Source organism: Macaca nemestrina, chromosome 14, assembly GCF_043159975.1.
Source record: "Macaca nemestrina isolate mMacNem1 chromosome 14, mMacNem.hap1, whole genome shotgun sequence".
NCBI lineage: Eukaryota > Metazoa > Chordata > Mammalia > Primates > Cercopithecidae > Macaca > Macaca nemestrina.
In genome coordinates this window covers 35,830,251-35,847,089 of record NC_092138.1, presented here as the reverse complement: position 1 = coordinate 35,847,089, position 16,839 = coordinate 35,830,251, and the positions used below count along the sequence as shown (strand labels likewise).

The following is a 16,839-nucleotide window of genomic DNA, read 5'->3' as shown; positions in this document are numbered from 1 at the left end:
TGGTGAAAAGCTGTCTCTACAAAAAAACAAAAAACAAAAAATTAGCTGGGTGTGGTGGCATGCCTGTAGTCCCAGCTACTTGGAAGGCTGAGATGGGAGGATCACTTGAGTCTGGGAGGGTGGAGGTTACAGTGAGCCTTGATTGTGCCACTGCATTCCAGCCTGGGTGACAGAGTAAGACCCTGTCTCAAATAATAATAATAATAATAACAATAACAACAACAACAATAATCTGTTCCATCTTCCAAGTGAATTACAAAGGTATCCACAATAAGACCAGCGGCCAGGGTTTCTTTCTTCCAAAGAATGTCTAATTCCCATGCTTATGTAGGAACATAATTTTTCTGAGTATAGACCTATGTTTGTGATTTGAACTAGGTTGTCACTAAGTGAGGGTTTAAAAATTTTTTTCCATCATATTTCTCTTCTGAGAAGTGTCCTTTCTGGAAATCCCATTTAACACTCCCTGTCAGCAACTACTTAATTTTTCCTCCATATCTGACTTCTTCATGTGATCCATTTCTATTGTACCCTAGTTCCTGATAGAAGCTTGATGGAGATAAACATCTCTGGAATGTGCCTGTGTTCATGCACCCAAGCCATAACCAAGCAAGTGCTGGGTGAAAGAGATTTGGAAACCAAAATTTATTGAATGCCTTTGTGCCAGGTACTTTTTACATACATTATATCATTATATATAAAACATTATGTCATAATTTATGTAACATTCCTATGAGGGATTCTATCATCCCTATTTTACAGATAAGGAAAACTGAGGCTTGGTTGAGTTATTTGCCTAAGATGACACTGCTAATAGGTGGGGGAGCCTGGTTCAAACACAAGTCTGTTCAATTGGACTGCATTTACTGATTGTACTCATGTGTTAACATTCCCACCAAAAGTTTACTAGTAAATCACTCTCAGTTATTAACTGGTGTTCAATTAGAAAAGCAGAATTTCTCTAGGCATTCAAACAGAAAATAAAATCCAAGGAGGGGCAAAAAGAGCCAGTGATGGTACCCAGAATTCAAAAGAGCTGTGTTGCTAAGGTTGCCAGCATCCTTTTGTGAATGCTGCTGCTGTTGCTATTGAAACCACTGCTGCTGTTACCTTTCAAGAGGCTGAGAATTTGTACATTTACAGAAGCTGCAAGAACTTGGGAGCCCATAGTCCGCTTGATGTTACTGGACTCACTGCCAAGACTTCTGTATCCCATGGCTGCCTGTGGCTACTGCCGGATCCAGAAACAGAAAATGGGGGAAAAAAATAGCTTCTCTCTTCCTTTTGCCTGCTGGTCTTTCTCCAAGACCTGCCTTTGGGAAAATCTAACTGGAAACCACCTAGTTAGGAAACTTGGGAATCTAGTTTGTAAATTGTTAGCACCTTACAATATAGAGAATATTGAAGGGCAGGAATTAAGCTAAAAGTCAGCTTTCCCAGGAGTTGTTATGTGTTTTGTTATTTAGTTATTTGTTTTGTTATGTTTTGTGACAAAGTCTCACTCTGTCACCCAGGCTGGAGTGCAGTGGTGCAATCATGGCTCACTGCAGCCCCGATATCCTGGCCTCAAGTGATCCTGTGGCTTCAGCCTCCCAAGTAGCTGGGACTACAGGTGTGTGCTACCAAGCCTGACTAATTTTTAGAATTCTTTTTTTTTGTAGAGACAGAGTCCCACTGTTTCTCAGCCTGGTCTTGAACTTCAGGGGATGGTGAGCATCCCCTCTTTTCATATAAACTGTGTTGTGAGTCAGTGTCCCAGGGATGAGTCTCCGTCTTTTACTTACTTAAGCAGAAAATGGATTTGTTGGAAGGATATTGAGCAATTCACAGAACTACAAGAAACCTGGAGAATCTAGCATAGGAAACAACAGGATCTGGTAATAAGGATGGAATAGGGGCTTGGCAAAGCACTCCTGCTCAGAGGAATTCATACTGACCATTTTTCATTTTTAAATATCTCCTGAAGATTCAACATTCAAAGGAAGAAAATGAATCAGTCAGTCTTGGGAAGGCCTGCACCTTCACTAGGAGAGGTAATTTTGGCAAAGTAAAATACGGATCTGTCACCCAAATATATGGAAATTGTTCCTGGGAAGCAAACACACACACAAAACCAGCTACCCCTGCAGTCCCTGTTGCCAGGTACTGTTCTCTAGATTCCTCCCTCCACCCTATAGAGTATAGCCTGTTCTATATTCCTCTGGGATAATGGCTTCCATTCTTCCTTCCTGGGAATTGCAGCCTAACTCTTGTCCCTAGTCTGGTGGTCTGGAGCTTGGTGACCCACCCTGGACAGTCCTTCTGAGTCTCAGACCTGTTATCTATATACTTATTGAATTATCTAGTTACTTTAACTTGCAACTTTTGAGAGTAATCATTAAGAGGAGGTTTTGCTCAAATGTAAACAGAAGTTTTAATGAACTTTGAACTCTCTTCTTCAATCAGATGAATATTTCTTGGCATCCTCTGCACCCTGGACAGCTCCCCAAGTGACCTTCTGTTACTCACAATCTCTTCTAATTTCCACGAAAAGTGAATTAAAGCCATGACATTGTCTTCCCACTTGGTCTATATCTTTCTTTCCCTTCTTTCTTCCTCCCAAAGTCTGACCCGCTTCATAATAAATATCATTGTGACTACCACTTATTGACCACTTACTATGTTGAGCACCTACTATGTGCCTGGGGCTTTATACACAATGTTTTGTTTAATCCAGACCAGAACCCCAAAGAAGTTTTCATTACAAAGATAGAAGAATTAAGGCTCACATATCTAGTTAGAGATGAAGTTCATATTTGAGCCCAAGTCAGCCTGATTGCAAGTCCTGCATTCTTTTCATAGAAGTATGATATCTGTAATACATCCAATATGGGTACAGGAGATGCAAGAGAGGTCAGAGTCTACTTGGCCTTCTTTCCAGGTCTTTGTTTCAAAAGAACACTTTAGACAAAACAGGATGTAAAAATATAAACAGAATGAGAAAAGCAGGAAATCCCCATCTTTATGATTGCTTTTTCAGCCTTTCAGGATAAACTTACTGATATGATATGGCTGTGTCTCCACCCAAATTTCATCTTGAGTTGTAGTTCCCATAATCCCCACATGTCATGAGAGGGACCCGATGGGAGGTAATTGAATCATGAGGGCAGGTTTTTCCCATGCTGTTTTTATGATAGTGAATAAGTCTCACAAGATCTGATGGTTTTATAAAGGGCAGTTCCCCTGCACATGCTCTCTTACCTGCTGCCATGCAAGATATGCCTTTGCTCCTCCTTTGCCTTCCACCATGGTTGTGAGGCCACCCCAGCCATGTGGAACTGTGAGTCCATTAAACCTCTTTTTCTCCTTCCTTCCTTCCTTCCTTTTCTTCTTCTTCTTCTTTTTTTTTTTTTTGTGACAGAATCTCACCCTGCCACCCAGGCTAGAGTACAGTGGCATGATCTCGGCTCACTGCAACCTCCACCTCCCAGGTTCAAGCCATTCTCCTGCCTCAGCCTCCTGAGTAGCTGGGATTAAACTTCTTTTTCTTTATAAATCACCCAGTTTCTAAACCTCTTTTTCTTTATAAATCACCCAGTCTTGGGCAGTATGAAAATGGACTAATACACTTACATATAGCAATTCCCGTATTTCTGGAGACTGTGGAATGTAGCCTCTGCTTTGTTTTACCTTACTAATAGAAAATTAAAATTTTAAAGTTTCAAAAAAATTATTCTACAACTTTACTCAGAGGCATGATTTCGTTTGGTTTGGTTTGAAGGTGGTATCCTTTGCTGTTTAGGATAAATAATATGTGAACCAAAAGAATCCTTTACAGTAAATATGTAAAACTCATTATTTAAAGAAATATGGCATCTGCAAGTATGATAGCAGCTGCTTTCATTTAGACATAGCTTTGTCTTTAGCCAGGAACCTTAATTAACTCAGGATTCTTAACACAATCCTGAGAAATATACAAAGTTAGAAAGGAAGGTTGTACACATTTATTGAGTATCTATAATGTTCCAAGCTCTGTCATTTATCTACATTTTATCTACAAGCTCTTTAATTTATCTTCATTTTCTCATTTAATACAGTAATGTTATCAAGGTAAGTGCTACTACTATTCCTGTTTTCAGATAAAATAAAGTTCAATGTTATCAAGGTAAGTGCTACTACTATTCCTGTTTTCAGATAAAATAAAACTCAAAGAGTTGAAATCAGTGCATCTGGACTCTAAGTTTTGGATCTCCATTGTAACCTTCTGTCTCTATTTTATTCAGTAAGTTTAAGAAAGGTTTTGAGAGGGTCATAGAAAAACATATCATTAGGGAATTATCTAGAGAACCAAAAGAGGACACGTTTAAAAAGAGACCATGGTAAGCCTCAGTTTCAGGCCATCTTTTCTTCTCATTCTATGTATTCTCCCAGCTCCATTTTATTCATGCCAATATCTATACTTTCCATTTATTAATGAATGATTCTCAAATCTACATAACAATTCAGACATCTCCGCTAAATTCCTTTTTACATATCTAGCTGTTTTCTGAATATCTGCCTTGGATGACCCACAGGCTTCTCTGAAGTATCATGCCCCAGATGAAAGTATTTTCCTGCCACTCAACTCCTGTTCCTTGTTTCATGGTCCAGTGAATGGTACCATCCACTCTATTGCCCAAATCATTTATGCAGTTTCCTTGGCTTTTTATTTTCCCTCACTGTTCTCTATCCTAGCCCATCCCCCAATCTAATCAATGGCCAAATTCTGTCAACTCTGTCGTCCAAATATCTCTGGAATCTACATGCTTCTTTCCATCAGCCACTCAGCTGAGCTTTCAGGTGTTAGAGTAGCTGATTAAAAATGAGCCAAAATGAAAGTAACAGTCAAACCTTGATCCCCCTTTGTTTCATTTCCCCCAATGGAACAGTGTGTTGGTAGAGTCAACTCACTGTTTAGGGATCTCCAACCAAAAGGCACCTGCAGTTTTATGAACGCTGAAGCCAGAAGTGAGGAAGAATGGGAAGACTAGAGGTAGAAAATACCGAGTATTGATTCGGAGTGGGTAAAGTGTCTTCAAGGTTCCCTGAAAAGAAGATTTCCAAATGGAGATGCCTAGGCCATGAATGCAGATGTGTATAAGAGCACAACTGACCAGGGGGCCTGAATCTTTGGCTGCAACTCTCTTTAGACACTCTAATGCATTGGCTCTGTACTAAGTCTGGTGTGGGAATGGCAGCTTTTCCTATGAGGCCTTCCAGGCAAAGCCTTTGTAATTGCCTGTGACTGGGCCTGAAATATCACACATGTGATTTTGGCCAGGAGTTAGACTCCTCACTCCTGAACCCCGGTTCTGCTACCTGAGCCCAGGCCACCATCCTCTCTTACCTCCAGAATTACAGCAGCCTCCTTACTGGTCTCCTTGGAGCCAGTCTTTGCCATCCTCCAATCTGTTTTTCCATAAAGCAGCAAGAGGGATTGTTATAAAACACAAATCTGACCTAGTCATGCCTGTATCAGTCAGGGTCCCAAAAGGAAATAGACTTTAATTCAAATGGTTCAAATGAAAAGCTTTGATGAAAGGGCTGCTTACAGACGTGTGGGCAGAATTAAAGAGACTAGAAACAGAGGAAGCCATATTTATCTGTAGCCTGAAGAGACAAGAAATAGTTACTCAGTGAAAGCTGGAGCCACAAAGGGGCTGCCTGGCAGGACCTATGTTCAAGGAGGGATGCATTTACTATCAGGGGTATAGCACTGAAGCAAGGAGACCCAGGGAAAAGGCACCACATTGACTGAACCCATCTGGAATCCAGTAGGCAAGGGAGAGTGGGTGACAGACCCTATGGGGATCTGATTTCCAGGGCGGAGAATGGATCTGGAGGTATGGGAAACAAAAGAACTAGTGCAACTCTTCTACTTAACACTCAGCCATGTCTTCACACTGCATGTAGTGTAAAGTCCAAGCTGCTAGATTTGGCTTCCAAAGCCTTCCTGATCTGGGCTGAGCCTTTCTCAGCAGTTTGTATCACATACTTCATCCTGAGCTCTTGCTCTGTACTTCTGCCATACTTGACTTACTTTGGTTCTTTCCTATCCAGGCCTTTGTAAGGGTTATTCTGTATCCCAGAAATATTTTCTCCAACCAACCTCCCTTTAATCTGTATACATCTTTCTCACTTTTCAGATCTCAATTTAATTGTCACTGTCTGCAGGAATTCTATTGTCACATGGCCCTGACTGAGCTTACTGTTTTCTCATGGGTTTCCATATCCTTCTTCCATGTCAAAGCCTCCAATAAATTTCCAGTTACTCCCACTGTACTGTAAGCTTTGCAGAGCACAGACTGTATCTATCATGTTCACTTTTGTATCACCAGTGTGTGCCCAGTACTAGGAACTACTTGAATATATTTTAAATTAATGAGAACTTACTATATCTCATGTATTTGCCATTCATTGTTTTTTCATTGATTTCCTTCTATTTCTATGTTGAGATTTTATTAGGTGAGATGGATGAATTTTATCAATACCTTTTCAGTAAGAATTGATATGATTATGTAGTTTACCTTTCATAATCTGCTGTTATAATGAGTGATAAGTGATTGATTTTAGATCATACTGTGTCTGGAATTGGTGGGTTCTTGGTCTCGCTGACTTCAAGAATGAAGTAGTGGACCCTCGTGGTGAGTGTTACAGTTCTCAAAGATGGTGTGTCTGGAGTTTGTTCCTTCAGATGTTCAGATGTGTCTGGAGCTTCCTCCTTCTGGTGGGTTCGTGGTCTCGCTGACAGGAGTGAAGCTGCAGACCTTCGTGGTGAGTGTTACAGCTCATAAAGGCAGCATGGACCCAAAGAGTGAGCAGCAGCAAGATTTATTGCAAAGAGAGAAAGAACAAAGCTTCCACCAGTGTGGACGGGGACCCAAGCGGGTTGCCTCTGGCTGGCTCGGGCAGCCTGCTTTTATTCCCTTATCTGACCCCACCCACATCCTGCTGATTGGTCCATTTTACAGAGAGCTGATTGGTCCATATTACTGAGAGCGGATTGCTCCATTTTGACAGAGTGCTGATTGCTGCATTTACAATCCCTGAGCTAGACACAGAGTGCTGATTGGTGCATTTACAATCCTCTAGCTAGACATAAAAGTTCTCCAAGTCCCCACTAGGTCAGCTAGATACAGAGTACTGATTAGTGTATTTACAAACCCTGAGCTAGACACAGAGTGCTAATTGGTGTATTTACAAACCCTGAGCTGGACACAGAGTGCTAATTGGTGTATTTACAAACCCTGAGCTAGACACAGAGTGCTGATTGGTGCATTTACGATCCCTTAGCTAGACATAAAAGTTCTCCAAGTCCCCACTAGACTCAGGAGCCCAGCTGGCTTCACCTAGTGGATCCCGCCCTGGGGCCGTGGACAGAGCTGCCTGCCAGTGCACCCATACTCCTCAGCCCTTGGGCAGTTGATGGGACTGAGCGCCGTGGAGCAGGGGGTGGCACTCGTTGGGGAGGCTCGGGCTCCGCAAGAGCCCATTGCAGGCGGGGATGGGTGTTCAGGCATAGCAGGCCGCAGGTCCCGAGCCCTGCCCCGCAGGGAGGCAGATAAGGCCCGGCAAGAACTCAAGCACAGCGCGCTAGTGGGCTGGCACTGCTGGGGTCCCAGCATACCCACCACAGCTGCTGGCCTGGGTGCTAAGCCCCTCACTGCCCTGGACTGGCAGTGCCTGCTGGCTGCTCTGATTGCGGGGCCTGCCGAGCCCGCACCTGCCAGAACTCGCGCTGGACCATGAGCGCCGCCCCCAGCCCCTGCTCCTGCCCTCACCTCTCTCTCCACACCTCTGGGCAAGCAGAGGGAGCCGGCTCTGGCTTCGTGCAGCCCAGAGAGGGGCTCCCACAGTGCAGTGGTGGATTGAAGGGCTCCTCAAGCGCTGCCAGAGTGGATGCTGAGGCCGAGGAGGTGCTGAGAGTGAGGGCTGCTAGCACATTGTCACCTCTCAATACATTCGCATTCCTAAAATATACACAACTTAGTAATATTCATTTTATTAGAGGCTAGATTTTGTTTACTAATAATTTATTTGCATTTTTATATCCACATTGGTTTGTAAGAGTTTTACATTTTTATACTCTCCATCTGGCTTTGGTATTAGGATTATGCTAACTTCATAAAATAAATGAAGGAGTTTAAATAGGATTAGAACTATCTGTTATTTAAGAGTTAGAGAGAGCACTTTTATGAAGCATGTGGTCCTGGCACCTTGTTTTAATGGTAGATCAATATTCACCTGTGTTAGTTTCCTATTTCTACTGTAACAAATTACCACAAATTTAGGGGCTTAAGACAACACAAATTTATTCTCTTGTAGTTATAGAAGTCATAAGTACAAAATCCGCTTCACTGGGCTAAAGTCAAGGTGTCAGCAGGAATGCACTCCCTCTGAAAGCTCTGGAGGAGAATCTGTTTCCTTGCCTTTTCCAGCTTTTAGGGGCCATTTGCATTACTTGGCTCATGGCACCTTCCTCCATTTTCAATGGTAGCAGTATAGCATCATCAAATCTCTCTGCTTCCATGATGACATCACCCTCTACTGTGGTCAAATCTCCCTCTTTCTCCTTCTTACAAGCACACTTGTGATTATATTTAGGGCCCACACAGCTAATACAGGATAATCTCTTCATCTAAAAAAATTCCTAATAGAATCACACCTGCAAAATCCCTTTGCCATATAAGGTAATATTCATAGGATCCAAGGATCAAGACTTGGATATATTTGGGAGCCATTATTCAGCGTACCACACTCCCTCTTGTAAAGACCTTTGCGATTACATCACTGGGGCCACCTGGATAATGCAAGGCACTTTTCCTATGTCTAGATCCTTAATCACAACTGTGAAGTTCCTTTTGCCATATAAAATAACATACTTTATTCCATACTCAGGGATTAGAACACAGACATCTTTGGAGAGCTATGGTTTATCACCTTTCAAATCTATTCTATGGAAATTGGCCCTTTAATGTTTTCTATTTCCTAGGTCAATTTTAGACATTTGTATTTTGCTAGGAAATCAGCAGTTTCCTCCTAGTTTTCAAATTTGTTTCTATAGATTTGCATATAATATTCATATATATATATATATATATATATATATTTTTTTTTTTTTTTTTCCTTTTTGAGACAGAGTCTCACTCTACTACCTGGGCTAGGGTACAGTGGTGCAATCGTAGCTCACTGCATCCTCAACCTCCTGGGCTCAAGCAATCATCTTGCCTCAGGCTCCTGAGTAGCTAGGTCTACAGGTATGAGCCACCATGCCTGACTAATTTTTTAGGTTTTTTTTGTGGGAGGCAGGGTGTCACCATGGTGCACAGGCTGTTTGAATTCGTGGCCCCAAGCCATCCTCCTGCCTTGGCCTCCCAAAGTGCTGGGATTACAGGCATGAGCCATCATACCTGGCTCTTAAACAATTTGTTAAAAATCTTTATTTCTTTGATAGTTATCATTTTGCATACCTAATCATGTATATTTTTTCTTGTGGGCATATTTTATTTTTGCCATAATCAGGCTCTGAAGCTTGTTGTTTTTATTGGTTTTCTCAAAGGAATAGCTTTTCAGTTGATGCATTCTTCTTGCATGTAAAAAAATTTCTGTTTCATCAATTTTAGCTTTTATTTTCTTAGTTTGGGTTTTTGATTGCTTTTTCTGATTTTTAAGATCATATTTATATTATGTATTTCTTTTATCCAAATAGAAATTTATTTTCCTTTCATGAGTGTTATGGTTACTCCACAGTCATTAGCACTTACAGGTTTCTTTTTGAAAAGTATTTTTTGATTTTTAAGTTTTAAAAAAATTGATATATAAAATTGTATATGAGATATTTTGATACCTACATATAATGTGTAATGAGCAAATCAGGGTAATTAGGATAGCCATCACTTCAAACATTTATGTTTTCTTTCTGTTGGGAGCTTTATAAATCTTCTCTTCCAGCTACCTTGAAATGCACAATAAGTTATAATAAGTTAACTTTCCCTACTATACATCAAATACTAGAACCTATTCCTTCTATGTTTTTGTATCCTTTAACCAACTTCTCTTCATCCCTACCTCTCTCCCCTTTCCTTTACATCCTCTGGTAAGCACCATTTTAACCTCTACATCCATGAGATCCACTTTCTTAGCTTCCACATATGAATGAGAACATGCAATATTTGTCTTTCTGTGCCTGGCTTACCAATGACCTCCAGTTCCATCCTTTCTCACAGTCTTCCTTTGTGGTTAAGTGATTTTCTAGCATGTTTTAATTCATTGCTTTTTATTTTCAGTATATCTATTATAAGTTTTTGTTTGGTGGTTAGCATGAAGATTACAAAAAATTCTATAGTTATAACAAGTTACTTAAAACTGATTCTAACTTAGTTTTGATCACAAAAAAACAAAAAGAAACAAACAAAATAAAACCTTATACATATTAATTCCCCTCTCCTCACACATTTTGAATTTTTGATACCACAATTTACATTTTTATATTGCTAATCTCTTAATAAATTGTTGTCATTATTATTTTTAGTAGTTTTATCTTTTAGTCTTCTTAGTAAAGATTTAATTGATTTATACACCACAATTACAATATTAGTATAACAATCACATTGGTATCCTTTTGACCTAAATAGAACTCTCATTAGCATTTCTTATGGAACAGGTCTGGTAGCAACAAATTCCCTCAGCTTTTGTTTGTCTAGGAAAGGCTTTATCTTTCCTTCATTTTTGAAGGATAGCTTTACTGGAAACAGTATTCTTGCTTTGCAGTTTACTTCTTTCAGCACTCTGAAAATATCATCTCACCTCTCCTGGCCTGTACTGTTTCTACTGAGAAGTCTGCTGCCAGGCATTTCAGATCTACCTTATCTGTTATTTGCTTCTTTTTTCTCATTGCTTTCATAATCGTTTCTTTGTCTTTCACCTTTGACAGTTTGATTATAATACATAAGTGTATTCTTATATGGATTGAAAGTGATTGGTGACCCTTGACCTTCCTGTACCTGGATATTTATATCTTTCTCCAGGTTTGGAAGGTTTATGTTACTATTTCTTTGAATAAACTTTCTACCTTCTTGTCTTTCTCATTTCCCTCTTTAACTAAATAACATGAATGATTGCTCTTTTGATGTTGTCTTGTCATTTCTGTAAGCTTTCTTTATACTTTTCATTCTTTTTTCTCCTCTGACTGTATATTTTCAAATATTCTGTCTTCAAGCTCACTGATTCTTCAGCTTGATCAGTTCTGCTGTTGATAATATCTGTTGCATTTTTCCTTTCATTCATTGTATTTTTCAGCTCCAGGATTTCTGGTTGATTTTTTAAAAAAATTATTTTAATCTCTGTTAAATTTCTCTGATAAGTTTCTGAATTGATTCTGTGTATTTTGTGGAAGTCAATCAAGCTTCTTAAAACAGCTATTTTGTATTATTTGTCTAAGAAAGTGCGTATCTTTATCACTTTAGGGTCAGCCTCTGGCACCTTAATTTTTCCATATGATGAGTCATATTTCCTTGAATGTTTTTGATGCTATGAACATGAAATGATGTCTGTGTATTGATAGATTAGGTATTTATTTAATATTTTAGTCTTTGTAGTCCAGCTTTGTTTATGTCTATCCTTGTAGGGATTCTATACAGTCTGACTATTGTGTTCCCTGGGCTTCTGCCCTCTGTAGCTGTCTCAGCACTAGAAGATGCTCTAAGTACAGGCTTGCTGCAAGTCTTGTGAGGGCTATGAGATTGGCACAGCTTTCCAGCCCAGATGGATCGGGGAAGACCCAAGAAGGGTACTTGGGCTGTGTGGGAATGCTGGCCAGGGACCTGAATCCAGAAGACTGTCCTGGTGGCCAAGATGGATGGCTATCCCCACTTGGGGACCCATCTCACCTGTGCATGACTCTCAGCAGGTTTCTGCACATGTGGGATGGGTCCCCAACTGCAGCAAGGGAGGCTGGAGTTGAAATTGGGCCCTCTCAGTGTAGCAGAATGAGTCGCAGACAAAACTCCTCAGACACTGAGTTAAAGAAGGAAGTGGTTTATTTGGCCAGGAGCATCGGGCAAGACTCCTGTCTCAAGAGCCGAGCTCCCCAGGTGAGCAATTCCTGTCCCTTTTAAGGGCTCACAACTCTAAGGGGGTCCACATGAGAGGGTCATAATCGATTGAGCAAGCAAGGGGTACATGACAGGGGCTGCATGTGCCGGTGGTCAGAGTGAAACAGAACAGACTGGGAAGTTTCACAATGTCTTTTCTATACAATATCTGGAATCTATAGATAACATAACTAGTTAGGTCAGGGGTCGATCTTTAACCACCAGGCTTAGGTCAGGCAGGCCCAGGCCTGGTTTCAGGTCTGGTTCCTTGGTTTCAGATCTGGTTCTTAGGACCGGGCTACCTGTCTTTTGTTTTGCTTTTCTTTTCTTTTCTGAGTATAAAACAATATGAGAGGGTCTGTCTCTCTTCTCTCATTTCCCCGCTTTGAGACTCTCACATTTTATTAGTGGGAGTTCTCACTCTTATTTTTGCTACTTATGTCTTCCTGTGCAATAGATTGATAATGATTCATATAGTACACTTGTGCTGATACATAACATGAAGTGACATTGAGAGACTGGGCTATATGCTCGGCTAATTGCAAAAACAAATTTCTTGTTTTTCCTGGAATTTCTGGTACTGGCACATTCAGTTCATCATAGAAAGTTTGAAATACTGGCTCAGGAGAGCGTTTATAAACTTTTTCTCAAACCATGATATTTACTTGAAGATCCAGTCTAGCTCTATCAATTTTTAGGGTTATACATTCTCTCTGGTTGATGAAATGCCAGGGTGAAAGGGATAGCCAAGTGGACTAATGCACAAGTGCCACTCTAGTTACTGGGCAGAGTGCCCAGTAAAGGTCCACCACAATACCACCACACATCCGCTCAGGGATGAACAAGGGCTGACTGATTGATAAGCTCTTGAAAATTCTTAAGCTCATTGCATCCCTTCAGGTCTCCAAGGAATGCTAAGTTTCCTTCCTGTTGTGAGAGACATGAAGTGAACTTAGTATTGGGAGACAGAAGCTGGATGGCCCTCGAGGGACTGACCCGCAGGGTGCCAGACTTTGTGATATAGCAAAGAGAGCTTGGCATGACTTATTACTCCAGGCTGTAGAATTCTGGAAAAGAGCTACCATGCAGCCTATGCCTGGTCGACTGGAGGACCACCTTAGTGGAAGGGGGACAATTTGGGCCTCTGGCCTGCCATGTGCCCAAGCATAACAATTGCTTTTGTTTAACGTGCAGATGGAATATTTGATCCATTTTAACCAGGCATTTGCATCTTGGTATCCTGTCTTAATTTCTAAAGTTGGTTTTAAGTCTTTAACTTCTATGATCTTCTAGTAAAATGAATGTATGATTTTAGGAAATTACAAAAACTGGTTGGGGCAGTCCATCCTTGCTCTTTAGAGGTCCACAGAATGTTGGACCAACTACAGCATAAAAGCTCTATATTGGGGGCAAGACTGTTGATTGGCACTGGGGTCTTTATCAAAATCTCCCCAGATTAAATGGTCCTAGTTTACTAATGCCTAGTCTGAGGAGCGTCAGGAGGGACAGAATTACTTTTCTGAAGTAGAAAGCTGTCTTTGACTAGGCAAGTCTCCACAGGGTATAACAAGGCAAGCATTAAATGCAATAGTTTGAGGTGAAATTGACTTGATATGTTAATAACTAGATGGTTAGCAATAGAACAAGGAAAGAAGATAGAGTAATAGAATAGATGAAAAGAGTTACATTTTTCTTAGCTTTAATTTGGTAGGGTTTTCCCCTAGGACTATGGCCCACAACTCTGTAGGGGATGGCGCTTTCTTGACTCGGATGTGATGAGTCCCTCCTTTTTTGCTGTACGAGCAGCAGTCTTGGTGGTTAGCAGCACAAGGTAGGGTCCTTACCAGGCTGGCTCGAGTTTTTCTTCTTTCCACCCTTTGATGAGAGCATGATCTTCAGGCTGGTGCTAGTTTACCGGAAATTCTAGGGGTGGTACATGTGCTAAAAGACTTTTAGTTTTCGAGGGAAAGGAAAGTGGAAGATAAACCAAGTATATAATTTTTAAGAAATGGACCTTTTGTTTTAAATGTGGGAATCTTCGCAGTGGACTTTATAGTCCTTAGTGCCTTTTTACTGAGTAATTTCTTTTAGCACCTATTTTAATTAGTTTTTAAACCAAAGAAAACCAAGTACCATTTTATATTTAAGCAATGCTTTTTGTATGATTTTATACTGGATAAGCTAAATTTTACCTTTATATTAGTGTGCTTTAATGTTAAACTTAATTTTAATAAAATCTTGTAGACGTATTTATCCAATTTTTAATGTTTGACCATAAGGTAAGATTTTATAGACTCTTTTTAACCTTTTATAATTTTTGCTAAAGAGCAGGTTGGTGCTTTAGGAAAAGCCTACTTTGCTTTTATTTTAATGTCCAGTTTACAGAAAAACTGGATGATACCTGTTTAACTTTAGCCAACGTTTACACACAGAAACACAGAATTTTCTTTCCAATTAACATTTTAAAACTTGATTAAACCTTTAAAATAATATACACATATTTTTAACCTTTTAATGTAGGTAAAAATTTATATTCTATGCCTCCTTATAATTCTTTTACCAAAGGTATATTTTACTTTCCTTATATACCTTACACATAAACTATTGTTTTTTTGTTTGTTTGGTTTTTTTTTAGTTTTGTATTAAGGAGGCCTAGTTACTTTTAAATTATAGAACATTTCTTGCATAAAGTTTTTTTTATGACATTTTTTTCTTTCACGACTTTTGCAGACAATTATTTGACATACTTTAACTTTCTAACTTATTACAAATAATTTTTTCTTTAAACAACCAGTTAATTTATTTCAGGACAAGAATTTACCATATAATACTCTTTTTACATAAATTCTGCCCCTGCCCCGCCTTTTTTTCCTTTTTTTTGAAGATGATAACCATTCTTTTCTAAAGCGAACTTCTTTTATGTCTGTGGGCTAGACTGTCTAAGGCCACAAGAATAGAAGTTAGTATAATACATGTTACACTGTTAACTTTTAGCAAACTTTACTTTTGTTGAAAACCTTGTAAGTTTGGGATTTTAATTATCCTTTGCTATTAATAAGACCTTATTTTGTCTAAGTTAATTTGGAATTGGTACAGATGGCTTTTAAAGGAATAGGGTACACTGTTTTTTTTCTTAACTACTTGTATATATCTCTTTCTCTTTCTCTCTTTGACGTTGTCTGTCTCTCTTTGACTTTGTCCCTCTCTCTTTGACTTTCCTTTTACCTCTGTCTCTTTCCCTCTCTCTTCTCGCTTATGCTGCAGTTCTCTCAGCTACTGTGGAGAGATCTAAAACCAGCTGTAACCAAGCGTCTATGTATGGAAACTGGTCTGGGTGCCCTGGCTTTACAGGTTACCTTGTGCCATACCTTTGAAACAAGGGACCTGTCCAAGCTTCCTTCTGATGGCCAACCTACCTCTAATGCTGGCCAGTCTACTTTACACAAAGTTTTAAGTTTTCCTGGTGTCACAGTACTCCATAGTCTCCCTTAAATCCTTTCTTGAAATTTTTCAACATAGTTCCTAGTAGGGTGGGCTTATTTGTGCCTGACCCATGCTTTTTCAAGACAAAACACCATGCTCATGCTAACACCACACACACATCACAAAACAAAGAATGGGTTAAAAGGACACACACACACTTTTGCAGTTTACACCAAACCAAAATCAAAACCAAAATCAGAGTATTCAGAAATCCAAGCCAGGTCAAAACCAAAACCAAAGTATCAAGCAATCCAAGTCAAGTCAAAAACAAAAACCATAGTGCCAGTACAGGCACACTGTGGGTGATCAGGCCACACTTCCACTCAAATGGAGTAGGCAAGTTCCCAAGACAAGTCTTCTGTCAAGCAGTTCAAACCAAGTCAAAACCAAAGTGCTGATAAAGGCATGCCCTGGGTGATCAGGCCACGCTTCCACTCAAATGGAGTGGGCAAGTTCCCAAGACCGGTCCTGCCAAGCAATTCAAACCAAGTCAAAACCAAAACCAAACCAAAGTGCCGATAAAGGCACGCCATGGGTGATCAGGCCACGCTTCCACTCAAACGGAGTAGGCAAGTTCCAAAGACTAGTCTTACCAAGTTTCAGATGTCCAGACTTCAAGTACCAGTTCCTTCCCAGTGTTCAGCCACTGTGTTGATCTTCCATGGGGGCCTGCTACACACTGCTCTGTCGAGGCGTCCCACAGCGGCAAATGCCTACCCGGGCGCGCTCTCAGGATCCGCGTCGCTCAGACTGGTCGGTCCCCGCAGGGATGTTCCACAGGACAGAAAGCCACCTAAGGAGCTGCCTCAACCATCCGCCAATCACCTTGCTTCCCAGTCAGGGAACAAAGAAATGTAGCAGGAAGGACTGCAGACAAAACTCCTCAGACACCAAGTTAAAGAAGGAAGTGGTTTATTCGGCCAGGAGCATCGGGCAAGACTCCTGTCTCAAGAGCTGAGTTCCCCAAGTGGGCAATTCCTGTCCCTTTTAAGGACTCACAACTCTAAGGGGGTCCGCTTGAGAGGGTCGTGATTGACTGAGCAAGCAAGGGGTATGTGACAGGTGCTGTATGCACTGGTAATTCAGAGTGAAACAGAACAGACCAGGAAGTTTCACAATGTCTTTTCTATACAATATCTGAAATCTATAGATAACATAACCGGTTAGGTAAGGGGTTGATCTTTAACTACCAGGCTTAGGTCAGGCAGGCCCAGACCTGGTTTCGGGTCTGGTTTCTTGGTTTTGG

The 16,839-nt window shown here is 40.5% G+C and overlaps 1 protein-coding gene across 1 annotated transcript in view; it reads right to left on the bottom strand.

The window, feature by feature from the left end:
- The window catches only part of LOC105489145 (interleukin 33), a 98,329-nt gene extending 82,122 nt beyond the window's left edge, over window positions 1-16,207 (bottom strand). The window contains exon 1 of the mRNA XM_071077761.1: window positions 16,187-16,207. The gene's annotated coding sequence lies outside the window, so the exon portion shown is untranslated. The remainder of the gene's footprint in view (window positions 1-16,186) is intronic.
- Window positions 16,208-16,839: the final 632 nt, after the last annotated feature.